Genomic DNA, 11705 nt, shown 5'->3' with positions numbered 1-11705 from the left:
GCTGGGACTATAGGCGCACACCACTGTGTCCGGCTAAGTTTTGTATTTTTTTGGTGGAGACAGCGTTTCTCCGTGTTGCCTAGACTGATCTCTAACCCCTGAGCTCAAGTGATCCACCTGCCTTGGCTTCCCAAAATGCAGGGATTACAGGCGTCAGCCACCATGCCTGGTCTTATGGTATTTTGTTATAGCAGCCTGAGTGGGCTAAGACACATCTACAAGCTGCTGAAAGGACAAAGGTATCTCCACATGGGTGGGGACCCCAACATTGCAGAATTGCTAAAATGGTAGCACCCAAGTCCTCACCCCAAAGCTACTAAATAGGCCAGGATTTCTTGGTGCCAAGAAATCTGCATTGTTAGCAAGCTACATCCCTTCAGGCAATTGTGGAGGCTGCGCAGACAGGCTGGGAAACTGAGACAGAAGCCTCAGACCTTATCTCCTAGTCGTGGTCAGCATACCACACTGAAGAAAGATCGAGCCATCCAGTGAAGAGTTCTGATGGTTCTGATGACTCTTTGAAAACAACGGCAGTAATAATCATCAATAAACCAAAGCAGCACTTTGCACTCAAAAAAATCCTAAATAACAGGGGTATCCAATCTTTTGGCTTCGCTGGGCCACATTGGAAAAAGAAGAATTGTCTTGGGCCACACATAAAATGCACTAAGACTAATAGTAGCTAATTTACTTAAAAAAAATCACAGACAAAAAATCTTATAATGTTTCAAGAAAGTTTATAAATTTGTGTTGGGCCACATTCAAAGTTGTCCTGGGCTGCATGCGGCCTAAGGACCGAGGGCTGGACGAACTTGCTAAATAATATAAAGCAGTGTTGGTCAAAAGTGATATGTGTAGCCTTGGAGTTCATTGAGACAATTTTAGGTGGCACAGGGAAAAAAATATTTTCTATTTTAGTAGCTGTAGCATGTAAAACCTATCACAGTTTGAGGGATGTTCTTGCTTATGGTTACATTAAATCAGGCAGCAAGTTTAAAAGAAGAGGGTTGGTTTAGGCAAAAACTAGGTGACAGGAGAGGTGGGCAGCAGTAAGACACGCCATTGTGTACACCCCTGGGCAAGGCCTTGGGAAGCACCCCACGTCACTTCTGTGACATTCTTGCCAAAAATACATAACCTCTTTCTGATCATGAGTAAACATCAGACAGATCCAAACTGAATCCAAACTCTACAAAATAACTGAGCTGTGTTCTTTAAAAACATAAAGTAAAACATAAGTGACCAATCACGACTGAGGAACGGTCCCAAGTTGGCAGAGACATGACAACTAAAGGCGATATGGGATCTGGATCTGATTTGGGACCAGAAGAAGGACATTTCAGGAAAATTGGCAAAATTCAAGTAAGGTTTTTATGTTGGTTAACAGTATTTTATTCATGACAATTTCCTGGTTTCAATCATTGTACTTTATTGTGCAAGATACAAACATGGGGGAAACTGAGTCAAGACTATACAGGAAAACCTTGTGAGTCTAAAATTATTCCAAAACAACAAATTAAAAAGGAAGATAAATGGTATCTGATTGAATTGAAAAATGAAAGAAAAACAGTAGGGACTATGTGGAATGGGCAGAAGTTTTGCAGGATGTGTAAGGGTGTCTGACTCAGGAGAAATTCACTCAGAAGTGTCTGCTCATTCGAAAGTTTGAATAATTCTTTAAAAATCAAAACATTTGGAAGTTCTAAGGATTCCAAACATTCTCCCTTCCCTCCCAAATCGAATATTCCCCAATTCTAAAGATTGGAGAATCAATTATTGCAAAGTTCTCAAACTGCCAAATATTCTACAATGTTAGAAGCATTGCCTTATTTTAGGCAATGCTCTTCAAACTGGAGGATGCACGGGGTCACATTGTTTAAAATACAGATTCATGAACTTTGTCTCCAGAGATTTGGAATTGGTAGGTCTGGAATAGGGCCCAGGAATCTGCGTGAATGCCCCATCTGTGAGCTTGTTGTAAGCACCCCAGAGGCCCCTCTGAAATCTCTGCTCTAGGGGTCCCCAGCTGCCCTCCAGATCAGCCCAGTAATAGGGACCAGCCCGACTGGGAAGGGGTCTGTGTGGAGCAGAGGATGGAGCATTCTCTGGTGGGTGCTGGACAGCAGCCCAGCAGACCTCACCTGTCCCAGGCTTGAGCCTGGCTGTGCCAGGGGGATGGGGAGATGGGGTGTGGTCTCTGGGGACTCAGGGTTCCTGCCCCCTCCTGATCCTTGTCCATCTGCTGCCTGGGAAGCCAGGCCACTTGTGGGGCTGGATGTGTGGGGCAGACAGCCTGACTGGGTTGCCACAGGTGCCCTGTATCTTGGGGATGAAGCAGGCATGCTTCCTGCCACAGGGTCAGGAAGGAGCCAGGGAGGGAGCAGGGGGGCCTGCAGCAATAGGCAGGGTGGTGACACAAAGACCCATTCACCATCTCCAGGGCAGTGGCGACTCTCAGGGGAATCTCTCAGTGGCTGAGGGTGGAGAGAAGCCAGTTCCCAGCAGACAGCTTCATGCCTGTGTGGTGTGACATCTCTATTTCCTCCCGAGATTCTAGAACACAGGAGCCTGCAGCTTAGGCCCCTCCACCCCGCCATCCTAAATAATGGTGGCAGGCGCTATTCTCAACACCTTAGCTGCTTTTGCTTGCTGAATTCTCACAACAACAGAGATCTCATGGGGAGGTGAGTAGAGGGACATCACTGGGTAAGGACGTCATGGATCAAGGGCTCAAACCCCAACCCTGGGCTGCAATCTGCTCCCCAGCACCTCTATGCAGGCTGTCCTGCTTGCACCCCACCCCCAATACCATGGCTTCCCATTCAGTCCCACACAGCTCTGGCAGTGAAGATGCTCTTTCTTGCAGGGAGCTAGAGTCTGCCTCCCTGTGAGTTTCCTTATGGTTCTGGCTCCTCCCAGGCTGGAGTCTCCAGCCCATCTCCTCCTCTGTTCTAAATGTACCTAGGATATTCCTGCTTCTCCTCAAGGGTAGGACCCAGTTCTTTCCAGAAGACTCTGCATTGTACAGAATAAAACTGAACAATCCCTCCCTTATGCTGGGTATAGGTCTTGGTTAATGTGATCTGAACTACTCACTTCTTTAGAGAAGCTATCCCACTGTTGATGCCAATCAGTTCTCTCAGGTAGGCCTTAAAGTGTTAATGCTTTTCACTTGGCTTTACTATGAAGTCTGCATTCTGTGCATTTTCCTTTTGCCTCTTTTTAGCTCCATCATGCTCAAGGGAATCATGGGGCATTCTTGCAGGGCCTGACTCTAGTGCCCTCATCCCGGCAATAACCAACACCAATAGCACCCATCACATACTCACCACTTCACGCAAACCTGCTTTCCCCCACTGGTATCTCACGAACACCTTGCAAGCATCAGGAAACTGAGGCTTGGAAACATGGAAGGACTTGCTCAAGGTCACACGGTGGAGAGGAGCAGAGCTGATGACAGCGCTAATGACCACTTTTTAGCTTTGCGGTGTGCTAGGTATTGGGCGGGGTCTCCCTTACAGCGACCTACAGAGGTAGACTCCATGCCACCTCCTTTGTATAGGTGAGGAAACAGGTGCAGTGTGGTGTAATCTCCCATCTGCTGCTTTGGGTGCACAACCAGTGTGAGATTTGAACCTGATGGGCAGGTTTGGGTCTATACTCTTCATTCCTGAGCTGTTCTGCCTTCCAAGGCTGTGAGGCTCCCTCAACCATGCCGGGCCCCTCTAAGACTCTTTCCTCACTGTGATTTGGGGAGAGCAGTGGCTTCCCCATGGGCTTAGGGGCTGATGTGCATCAGCTGACCTCCCTCCCCACACAGAGCAAGTGGTCAGGGAATGAGCGTTTATAATGAAAGGAAAAGGAAGGGGTATTCAAAAGCCTTTTCTGATCCCTGAATGGAGTTAGACTGCCTCTCAGGTTCCCTCCAGCTCCCCCAGTTCATTCCTTTGACAAACATTTTTCAAGCACCCACCCAAGTCCCTAGTGGCCTATAAGGCCCCTGTGATCTGGGTCCTGTGACCTCTCTCACTCCATTCCCTTCACCCTCCTGCAGTCACTGCACTCTGGCCACACGCTCTCAGCTTTGCCTGGCACTCTCCTGCTCCAGGCATTTGCACTGGCTGTTTCCTGTCCCAGAAATCTCTTCCCCCAGATGTCCGGTTGGCTCACTGCCTCAGTTCCAAAGACCTTTCATTTCTCAGGGAGATTTTCTGTGATCACTGTGTCTAAAATTTCCACACCTGGCCCACACAGCACGTCTCGTCTCCCTTCCCAGTGTCACGGTTTCTTGTTAGTCTTTATTGTGCTCCCCCACACCAAATACCTTCCTCATGTTTGTGGTTGTTGCTGTTTGACTGTCAGCTCAACTGGGAGGGGACTGTTGCGTGGTATACTCACGGCTGTAACCTCAGCCCCTAGCCGGTGCCTGGCACCCAGAAGGTTCTCCGTGAACATTGATGGGGTGAGCGCAGGCTGTGTGCCTGGAGTAGATGTGTGAGAAGCAGATTATTCTTCAAGGAGCTACACCTATCTTTGTTCATTTGTGAATATTTCTTGGACATCCTCTGTTTCAAATTTCACAGCCCTCCCCATTTTGTTTTAGTGATCACGCAGTGTCCCAAGGCATGGATGGATGGCTCATGACTTACTTAGCCAGCCTGCTGTTTCTGTTGGATATTTGGACTGTTTCTGATTTTCACTGTCCCGAGCTACAAACCCCCACACTGGTGGCCACCATCCAGGAGGTGGCAAAGCCCCTGCTGAAGCCAGCTGAGGTCCTCAGAAGAGCTGAAGCGGACCTTGGGCCCTTGGCTGGCTAGGAAAGGGCATCAGAGTTGGGGGAGGGGCAGAACTTACAAATTTGCCATTAATACCTCAGGACCTAATTCATAAAAGCATCTAATTATGGGGTGCCAGTGTTTAATTGTAATTTTGGTAATGACCTGCAACTGCATACAAATTATAGGGTAATCAACTCAAACGTGCTGACAGCTGTTATAAATGCCATTTAATCTGACGTGGAGCACCCAGCCAGTGTCTCTGGGACTCAGAAAAGGGCAGGATGTGGAGGATGGTCTGCATTCGGCTTATAATACCAAGACAACGGGAATGGCATAAGGCCAGACTGCAAACACCAGCTGCCACACAGCCCCTGCCCATGAAGTTTGGCCCGGGAAGGATTGCAGCAAGAGTTCAAACCCAGATTGAACCTGGAACGGTTTGGAAGGTGGAAGAGGAAGGCTGCCTCGCTGGGCTGGCTTGGGGCAGGATAAGGAGCTCAGAGACTGGGGCATGGCTGAACTGGCTTCCTCTGCACCTTTGGCAGGGGGTTGGCCAAGTCGGAGTTTAGAAATTGGTGGCCGCTGATGTGTTTTATCTGGCCTCATATGCTCTGAAATAATATATCTGGAAACCTTAGGTGAGGCACATGCTGCTTTTTAACCACACTCCCCACCATTCTCTATCATCTTCCCTGTAGCCTACTCTCTTCCACTTTCACCTTTACCACCTGGGTCCTGTTGGCATTGAGTTGCCAGCACCTTTCCAGAGATAGTGTCTGTGGTCAGGGGAACACGGGCTTTGGAGCCGGACACGCAACTTTAAAGTCTGCACTCTGTCCCTTGCCAGCTGAGGGGCTGTGGGCAAGGAAGAGATCTCTCTGTGCCTTTCCACGTGCCAGAGAGACTGTGCACACATGTATAATGCCCCACTTGAAGGGTTCAGTCAACAAATTCTCCAGCTGCGAGGGTAATGCAGTGCAGTGTGGGCTCTGGTGCAGACCGCCCAGGTTCCCATCCCAGCCCAGACACCAGCAAGCTTCTGGAACTTGGGTTAGCTGCTTCAGCTCTTAAAGTCACAGCTTCTTTATCTGTAGAGTAGGGAAACTAATAAAGAGTGCTACCTACCTCAGAGGGTTATGTAGAGTTCACGAATATGAAGGGCTAGGACAGCGCCTGGCACACAGCTGGCACTTCACAAATGGTAGCCAACACTGATATATGCAATGTTGGCTTTTGACATCTGATGTGTCTGACACTTGGAGTACATCTCGGTAAGTACCTACCATCTGCTGGGGAATTGAGGACAGGGTGAAGGACAAGACAGACAAAGACTTTCACATACACACACCATCCTCTTTTCCTCTCCCTCTCTTTGAAAACTTTTCCTTATTGATCTGTCCTGCAAACTCATATTCATCCTTCAAGACCCAGCTGGTTTCTCCCCCTTTGCCCAGTCTTTGCTGCTACCCTCCCTCCTCTGGGGCAATATCTGTTGAGCACTGGCTGCCTTTGTGGCATTGAGCTGAGGAGGCCATTGGCTTGTCTCTGTCTCTGAGCGGGGGTGTTTTGGTGGCTGGATTATGACCACACTGAATATGGCTCTCTGAAGAACTTGCTCAATATGGGTTGAACTGATCCTATTGAAATAGCAAGTCAGGAGGACTTTAGAGGACTTCTGTGCCAGGGCAGTTGCCTTTCTACTAATTTGCTTTAAAAGGAAATTATGTTCATAGGGTAAAAAAATCTATTACACTAAAGAAGTACATAAGGTACAAAGTGAAATTTTCCTTTTCAATCTTTTGAATTTTTTAGAGATTACCGATGTCAACAGTTTTTTGTGCTTCATTGCAGACATTCTCTATGCATCTCCACACTGTCTATTTCCCCTCTAAACACACTCATCTGCACCTTTCTTTGTTCATTTGCTAATATTTCTTGGACTTCCTTCCATTTCAAATTTCACAGCCCTCCCCCATTCATTTTAGTGGCTGTGAGGGGCCCCAGAGTATGAATGGTTGGTGATTTATTTAGCTGGTCCCCTATTTATGGGCATTTGGGCTGTTTCTGAGTTTTGCTATCCCGAGCCTCACTGTGTGAGTGTTTTGGTATGAACCTTCCCATGTGTAATCTGCTGCTGGTGATATACTCAGCGGGGGTGAGGCCCCCTGAGTGAGCTGGCCCGTCCTCTATTGTTGGGCCTCTCGGTTGCTTTCAGTCCTTTTGTATTTCACACACCTTTCAGGGGCTGAGTGCTGCTACTAAACCGCTTTAGAAACAGCCATATCCCGTGGGTCCCTCCATGGTTCAGGATCTCCAGAATTTTGCTGGGAAACACTCCGAAGGATGGACAGACAGGCACATCCCTGCCACCCTCTTGTCCTGCCCCCACCCAAGTGGGACAGCTGTGCCTTGTCCTGTATTGCATGCATTTTTTACTGTCAACTTGGAGTTTCTCAGCTACAGAACTAAGTCTGAAGGCACTCATTTAGTTGGGAGTCTTCCTCTGCCTCCCCATTTCAGGTCTAGGGAAGCTGAGGCCCAGGGAGGGGGCTATGTGCCCCCAGGTCATCTGGAAACCTCAGCTGCAGGTTTGAGGCCTGCCCGGTCTGGGTGGGCAGCGGCTGACACCAGCCTTCCCTGGTGTGGCCCCCCACAAAGGGGCCTTCAGCCCCGTCCTTGGCCTAATCCCGTTTTCTGCCCAGCTGAACAGCCGAGAAGGCTTATTTCTCGTCCCATTTTAATGCAAAGGAGGCTGCCTGGCCTGGCCTGGCTTGTTCTGAGTGCAGTGACAGTGGCCGTGAATGGGGACCCCAGTAACGGGGACAAAAATGTGACAGGGCCCTCCATCATGGCATTGTACGACAATCGGGACATTATGGTTGCTCCTGGAACCCTCTCCGGGAAGGGGTGGGAGCCTCCGCCTGGTATGCTAAGCAGACAGAGGCCAGGCCTGCCTTGGGCCCCCGGCCTTGGCCTGGTCAGTGATTCCATTGTGTGAGGCGCTTGGACCTGAGCAATTCAAAGGGTTCTCCAACTGCCTCCCTCCCCCCTACCTCCTGTTACCGAGGCCTGGGCATCTGGGGTGTGGGTGGAGGGGCTTTCAGATCCCACTGCTGGTCCCACCATCTTGCTGTGTGTCCCCAGGACAGCTGCTTCCCTCCCTGGGCCTAAGCTGGTAATAACAACAGCAGCAACAACAACAACCACGTAACAGGGGACATTTGAATGTTGGCCATAGCGCTTGACACGCATTCCCTCTACCATTCCCACTGCCTTCCGCTGATTGAGGAGGCCATCGAGGCCCCGTATGTTAAGTGACCAGGTGTGAGAGGCACAGTATGACATAGGGGATGGGCCTGGCTGTCCCACAGAAACACAGTGCAAGCTTCACATGTGATTTCCAACTTCCTGGAAGTTACGTTAAAGAATATATCAAAAGGAACAGGTGAAATCAAATTTGATTATCTAATTTACATAACTCAATCTACCCAAAATATTATTTCAACATGTAATCTGTATTTCAGCTACTACGAATGAGACATTTTGCATTGTTTTTCATGAAGCCTGGTGTGCATTTGACACTTAGAGCACAGCTCAATTCAGCACTCACCACATTTCAAATGCTCAGGAGCCACACGCGGCTGGTGGCTGCCAGGCCGGACAGCGCAGCTCAAAAGGGGACCAGGACACGTGCTCACTTCCAGCCTGTGCTGCTCACTCGCTCCATGACGCCAGGCAGGTCACTCTGCCTCTCTGAGAATCAATTTCTGGGCGATGAAGAGGAGCAAAGTAATCTCTGGGGTCCAGGCTGCTTGGGGACAGGTACCCTGAAAGGGGCTCTCTGAGGCCCCTGGGTCATTCTTCAGCCCCTCTACCCACAGGGGTTTTCCTCCCAGACCGTGGCTGGGGTGATCTCTCTTCCATTCAGGCACCAGCAGAGCCCAGGCACCTTCAGTAGGTTTTGTCCTGGGATGGGGGTCAGGGGTGACCTAGATAGGTCCTAAGTCAGGGAGGGGGTCCCCAAAAGATTGTTTCCCTATGTTAAGCCTCCCCACAATTAACCCATTTTGCAGCAGTGGAAACAAAGGCCTCTTCACCTAAAGACACATAGGGAGGGAGTGGCTGAGCAGGACTTTCTCCTGCCTCTTGTCAAAACTGTAGCTAGGAGCGTTTCCCTGTCCTCAGGTCCCTCAGGGCTCCATGAGATTCTCCCACTGACAAACGGAAACGCTCCTCCCCTGGATGAAAACCAGGGAATTTTCCACTGGGAATTGAGGCTGCCCCACCTCAGCTCCGGCTGGGTCTATCTGCTGAGCAACTTCCAGTGGATCGTTTCCTCTCTCTACCCCAGTTTTTGCGTGGGCAGGTCCAGGGTCCCTGCGGGGGGGGCGGGGGCGGAAGGGGGGTTGGTCAGTGTTTGCCGCCACTAAGGGCGGGTTCCAGGTCAGGGGTTGGAGGCCAAGACAGGGGCAAGATGTGGCTCTTTCCTCTCCCGCAACAGCATTCTCCCCAGACCCCACTGATCAGAGGAGGCTCCCATCCTCAGAACCACAGACTCGCCTGCTCTGCCAACCCCTGGCGCCTTTCTATTTGTGACTGGACAACTTCCAGGGCCGGAGTTGGGATAGGCGGTAATGGACCACAGAGTGAGTTATGGAGCCGTGCAAGGCGACCTCAGAGGTAATGGGGACTGGGTTGCAAAGGACACAGTCTCAGGGCCCCCATGCAGCTAAGGGGTGGTGCCCCACCTGTCCTTACTCCCTCAGCCCCCAGCTCCTCCCCTGCGCCCAGTCCTGTGCCTCAGCTAAGCCTCTCTCCAGCCCTCCTAGGTTAGCTTGATGGCTCCGTTGTCCAGAATTGGGAACTGAGGCCTGGAGGAAGAAGGAGCTTGTCCAAGGTCACATCGTAAGTGAATCTGGAGTCCAAGGCCCTTCTCCCCCTGGTCTGGAGGTCCCAGCAGCCCAAGCCACGGGCCGTCTCTCCACCCACTCCAGTGCTAAGGGGTCCCGCCTGAGGCTCCCAAATCTGTTCTTTCCCTGCCTTGGATTGGCTCTGCCTGCCCTAGGATGCTGGTCCTGCTGCTTCCAACCTTTATGTGTTGTGGCTTTGGCCAGGTCACTTCTCACTGAGTCTCAGTTTTCTCACCCATAAACTGGAGACAGGCACCCTGGTAGGGCCTCTGTGGGATCCCTGGGTCACAGAGTAGTCAGGGACAGTGTGAGAATTACCTTGGACATTCAGGAGATGCAGGAAGATCCCAGAGGATAATCAGGAGCTTCGTATTAGCCTCATTATGTTGCACATGCATGTGAGACCCTCAGTGGACAGGACAATGGAGACAACAAGGCAGTAAGCCCATGGCTGGGCCAACTTGAACTCAGGTCCAATTAATTAAGGTCTATGCCAAAAGTGAGGGAGGTGAATTCTGTGCTTTACGCTGCTTAGACTTTTCCTGGATTTTGTCCTCGGGGCTGGTTGAGAGAAACCAAACATTTGGCTTCTCCATTCGGAGAATGTACTCCGAATGGAGAAGGGGTTGCTGGCAGTCACTGCAGGCTGTCCTAGGGCAGGGGAGGAAGTAGGGTTGTGGGTAGAGAGGGTGGAGTTGGGCTCCAGTGGCCACAGCAAGAGAGGCAGGCTCCAGGTTGTCGGGAGGGAAAGCTTGCTCCCAGGCAGGCCCCACAGGGCTGGGGCAGGCTGGCCCAAAAGGAGGTAGCTTCCTATTCAGGGAGCTGTGTGAGCTGTGGATGGACAGCTCTGCATGGAGGGGGATGCAAAGGGTCTCAAGCATCGGATCGGGGCTGGACTCTGGGATCTGCAGGGCTCCTCCTGTTTAGAGATGCAGACTGGGAGCAATGTTCCCAGGGAGCAGCAAGAACCATGGCTGATTACAAATTGCTCTGTGATTTTCTCCTGTTACCATGGTGACAGCTGGTCTAGCATCTTAAGCAGCAGCAGGATGCAAGTGGATATTTTAAAGCCCTTCAGGCTTCTTCATCCTCCCTTTCCCCTTCCCCTCCCTGCCTCCTTAACACTGTTGACTCACGCCCTTATTCGCCCATGATTACTCACCCTCTCTGTGCTTGGCATTAGGAATCACATATTTCCTGCTCACCTTCCCAATCCTGTACTTTCTCCTTGTAACTCATGCCAAGGCTTCTTGCTCACTTATCTGGGCCTCAGTTTCCCCATCTGTAGAACAAGGAGGGCATGAGCCTGGGTGACCCTATCTATCCCCACATGTTCAAATACAGCTCACCCTTGGCTATCCAATGCCAGTAATTCCTCCTCTAGAAGGCCTCTTGATTTCCCCAGCCTGAAGCAAACTCTCAATCATTCATTCATGGTTGCATGCATTCATGAACCTGCACTATCTCATATGGTAGCTGCCAGCCATGTGTGGCCACCAAGCACTTGAAATGTGGCTGCTGCTGGGTATTGAAATACTATTTGGGGCATATTGGATAAATAACATACTAATATTATTAAGATTAATTACACCTGTGTCTTTTTTGCTTTGTAGACAATTTCAAATTACCTATGTGACTTGTATTTTATTTCTATTGGCAATGGCACTAAACTAACATTTGAGAATGCATACAGGGTTGCAAGGACAGTAGCAGCTACTGTTGACAGAGTGCGGTGACTCATTTCATCCTGACAAACCCGGAGAAGTGCATTCTGTGAGTATTTTTATTTGACAGGTAAGAAAAAGGAGGCTCAGAGAAGGGGAGTGGCTTGCCCAAAGGCACACAGCTCTGGATTGTGGCAGGTGCTCTAGTCTAGAAAATAAACTGGACAGCAATATGGTGTAAGGAAGAGACCTGGCAATTTCAAAGCTGGGGGTGGCAGTGGGCTCAGCTCCTGCTGCAGGCACCCAGGTTAGTAGTGGCAGCCAGTGTTCTCCAGGAGTCTGGGGTGTCA

The sequence above is a fragment of the Symphalangus syndactylus genome, chromosome 21 (assembly GCF_028878055.3).
Source record: "Symphalangus syndactylus isolate Jambi chromosome 21, NHGRI_mSymSyn1-v2.1_pri, whole genome shotgun sequence".
Classification (NCBI taxonomy): domain Eukaryota; kingdom Metazoa; phylum Chordata; class Mammalia; order Primates; family Hylobatidae; genus Symphalangus; species Symphalangus syndactylus.
The sequence above is the reverse complement of the archived record's forward strand: the minus strand, read 5'-3'. Positions refer to the sequence as shown.